The 4,442-nt window shown below is 39.7% G+C and overlaps 1 protein-coding gene across 1 annotated transcript in view; it reads left to right on the top strand.

Moving 5' to 3' along the window:
- Nucleotides 1–3,840: 3,840 nt before the first annotated feature.
- The window catches only part of LOC106878950 (uncharacterized), a 50,797-nt gene continuing 50,195 nt past the window's right edge, over nt 3,841–4,442 (top strand). The window contains exon 1 of the mRNA XM_089338481.1: nt 3,841–4,121. The gene's annotated coding sequence lies outside the window, so the exon portion shown is untranslated. The remainder of the gene's footprint in view (nt 4,122–4,442) is intronic.

Here is a 4,442-nt window from a genome sequence, read left to right as displayed (position 1 = left end):
CCGTAAAAATATGTGACACTTATTCGGTAGCCATGATAAAACTCCGAGTTTCGGATGCCGGGGTGAGAACCCACGCCAACATCTCTTCAGTTATCTATCTATCTATCTATCTATCTATCTATCTATCTATAGGGGGAGAATTCCCCCCAAAAGCAACTAACGAAGACAGGTGGTGTAGACAACAAACAGATGTATTAGTATAACGCTCGGGGAGTGAAAAAGTCTTTAACGTTTCGAGCCTACGCTCTTCCACAGAAAGCAACACAAAGAAACAAGGAGAGAAAAATAGGAATGTGTAGTGGCTAGCGATCTATCATGGCGAATACCGGACAGAAGGGTCACACAGGAGAGGTAGGAAAAAGGGGAGATAATAAAGTAGTGGTGATCCCAAAGCGAAAGTGCGCGTGTGTGTGTATAAGAGAGTTCGTATGTGCGTGTGGAAGAGGGCTGGTGATCTTGACGTGTGCGTGTGTGTATGTGTAGGTGTGTGGATGTGGGGCTGGGAATAGATCTGTAGTGGTGCGTGCGTGGTGGTGTGTTGTGATGTGATGTGTTGTGTGGTGTGGTGTAGTGGTGTGTGGTGTGGTGTGATGGTCTTGGGAGGTGGGGGAGGCGAGAATATATATATATATATATGTATGTATATATATAAATATATATATAGAGAGAGATATATACGCGTATATATTTAAATATATATATGTGTGTGTGTGTGTGTTTGTCCCCCCCCCCCCCACCATCACTTGACAACCGATGTCGGTGTGTTCACGTCCCCGTAACCTGGCGGTTCGGCAAAAGCGTAAGAATAAGTACCAGGCTTACAAAGGAAAAGTCCTGTGTGTTATGTGTGGTGGTGGTGGTGGTGGGGGGGGGGATCGATTTGTTCGACTAAAAGACGGTGCTCCAGCATAGCCGCAGTCAAATGACAGAAACAAGGAAGAGAGTAAACGAGTAGTGGCGGGGTGGGTGGAGGCGGGCATTGATTCGTTCGGTCGAAACGTTTCAAGGCGGTGCTCTAGCATGGCCGTAGTTTAATTTCCGAAATAATTATGAGAAAAAGTGTTAATAATTTCGGCACAAACTCCTAACATATCCAAGAAGAGAAATCTCGCCTCAGTCATTGAATATTTCCACACAGCCTTTTATGTTTGTCTGTCTATCTGTCTTTTCCTATCGAAAAGTCTCTCTCTCATTCTTTCTTACTCTCTCTCCCTCTCTCCTCTCTGTGTCTCAGTTCTCTCTCGCTGACTCTGGCCCCCTCCCCTCCCTCCCTCCCTCCCCCTCTCCTTTCCTCTCTGTCAAAATCCAAATCAAGGTAAAACTTGACCTGTTTCTTTATCTTCTGTGCATTCCACTTGTGGCTATCAAAAGGCCAGTTTCACACACACACACACACGCGCGCACACACACACACACGCGCACACACACATACACACACGCGCACACACACACACACACACTTAAAAAGTTACACATCAATACATACACACACACACACACACATGAAGACAAAGTTTTCGTACATGTATTTACCTTGCTCAATATAGACGCAGAGAGAGAGAGAGAGAGAGAGAGAGGGAGAGACAGATAGAGAAAGAGAGAGAGAGAACATCAGAGAGAAAGAGAAAGTCAGAGGGGGAGAGGGTGACAGACAGAAAAAAAAACAAATAGAGAGTGAGTGAGAGAAAGACAGAGAGAAAGAGAAAGACAGAGAGAGACGAGAGAAAGAAGAAAAGAGGAAGACAGGCAGATAGGCAAGACAGACGAGAGATGGAGAGAGAGAGAGACCGGCTGACAGAGAGAGGGAAAGAGAAAGGGAAAAAGAATGAAATAGTGACAGAGAGAGAGAAAAGGTGATAGTGTGAGAAGGCGACAGTAGTGGAGGCGGAACGGAGGAGGAGGTGGAGGTAGAGGCGGGGAAGACACTTCTAAGACACGGCGGGCGGTTTTTCTCTTGTCGAATTCCTCCAGTTCAACAACAACAACACTAAAATGTATTTTGTATACTAAAAGGAAAAGCTGAACGCCGCCGCCAGCTCCACCACAACAGCAATATCAACAATAAGCAAAAGATTCTAAAAGTCAACAATAGCGACAACAGATACGAAACAACAACAACCACAACACAACCGGACGGACTGCGAAGGGTTTTAAAATTTTTCATTAGAAATAACAGCTAAATTCATCCTTCAATCACACATTTTATCCTCTTTCTTTTCTTATTTTTGCTGTTCTTTTTCTTTACTTTTTTATTCTTAAAGAAAAACAGGAAAAAAAAAAAGCATTCGGAAAGATAAAAATTACGCCTGGTAATAACAAACAAGAAAGCCTTTGTGTATGTATGTAACTAGCGGTTTGGCGAAAGAGATCGATAGAACAATCTACCAGGCTTAAAAAGAAAGAAAGAAAAATCTGCAAAGCGGTGCTCCAGCAAGGCCGTAAGTCTAATGACGGAAACAAGTAAATAGATAGAGAATAACTTTTTTCCCCTTTTCATCCGGTCCATCGGGACCCAAAAATCGACGCAGGACGAGCGAATGAATTAGACAATTTGTGGTGTCCCCTGTTCCAACCGTTGTCCAGCAAGAAGGGGGTACATCCCAGACGTACACACACACACACACACTTGCTAACCGAACAACTAGCTAGACAAGTGACCCCCACCTTTCTCTCCCTAAAATATTGTCAATGCGCCTTGGCTTCTTTCTTTCTTTCTTTCTGGCAGCCGTTCTTCTCCCCCCCTCCTCTGAGTTGCATATCTGGTGAGTAAGTGTTATTTATTAATGTTACTCGAAGAAAAAAGAAGAAAACAAAAAACAAAAAACAAAACAAAATACAAAGGTGACAGACAACTAGCCACCTTCGTTCCTTCGTTCCTTCATTCGTTCCTTCGTTCCTTCCGTATCTATCTATCTATCTATCTATCTATCTATCTATCTATCTATCTGTCAATCTGTCTGTCTGTCTGTCTGTCTGTCTGTCTACCCGTCTGCTTGTCTGCTTGTCTGTCTGTCTATCTATCTACCTGTCTGTCTGTCTGTCTACCTGTCTGTCTATCTATCTACCTGTCTGTCTATCTATCTACCTGTCTGTCTATCTATCTATCTATCTATCTATCTATCTATCTATCTATCTATCTATCTATCTATCTATCTATCTATCTATCTATCTCTAGTCATGTATTTTCCGACTTCTTTTTTCAACAGTAATAAATACACAGAAAATTAATATAGACTGCAAGAAATCCATAATTGTCATTAAATATGACACCCACATTGCTAGAAATAAGTGCTAAAAAGCACATAATTGTATACATATATACTGCTAGGGACTATATATATATATTTATATTTATATACTGAGGGTGATAAATTGAATATTAATTTAATTAACATGAATTTAAAATCAGTGGCCTAGTATATAAAAGAAATCAGAATATATATATATATGTATGTATGTATGTATGTATGTATATATATATATATATATATATATATATATATATATATATATATATATATATATATATATATATATATATACTTTTCTACTCTAGGCACAAGACTCGGAATTTTTGAGGAAGGGGGCCAGTCGATTAGATCGACCCCAGTACGTAACTGGTACTGAATTTGTCGACCCCGAGAGGATGAAAGGCAAAGTCGACCTCGGCGCAATTTGAACGCAGAACATAAAAGACAGACGAAATACCGCTAAGCATTTCACAATATATATATATATACATACATGCATGAATGCATTATATGAGAAAGTGAAGGAGACAGATAGATAGATAGATAAAAAGAGAGAGAGAGAGAGCGAGCGAGCGAGAGAAACAGACAGAGGGAGGGAGAGAGAGCCAGCGGACTAGTCCACATCACCCATTCAACACCTTATCGGTTCATATATATATATTAACAAACCGTCAAGCACAAAATACCTTCTCGCTGACTTTATTCCTCATGTTTCACACACTCTCGGACAAGCTTTCTCCCTGCTTCATCAATATTTATTATATTGATACTTGTTCATCAATTGATTACACTTTGAGAGATTACAATCCTATCGTAGAAGGCGTAGTACATATATAAGTATATAAATAAGAGTTTTTTTTTATCGACAAGGTAAGTAGGAGTGTTCAAACTTTCTTTTACTACTTTATACTCTGTTGTTCGTTAGCAACGTGTTTCTTATGTATTGTTATGTATGTATGTATGTATGTATGATGTATGTATGTATGTATGTATGATGTATGTATGTATGTATGTATGTATGTATGTATGTATGTATATATATATATATATATATATATATATATATATATATATATATATATATATTCGTATGTACATACGTATGTATGTACCGCATACCCACATATAAATGCGTATGTGTGTGTTTATGTGTGTGTGTGTGTGTATGTGTGTGTGTGTGAGTGTATGAGT

This window comes from Octopus bimaculoides, chromosome 20, assembly GCF_046866305.1.
Source record: "Octopus bimaculoides isolate indiv1 chromosome 20, ASM4686630v1, whole genome shotgun sequence".
In the NCBI taxonomy this organism is placed as follows: Eukaryota; Metazoa; Mollusca; class Cephalopoda; order Octopoda; family Octopodidae; genus Octopus; species Octopus bimaculoides.
Note: the sequence above shows the minus strand (reverse complement) of the source record. Positions and strands in the feature narration are given on the sequence as shown.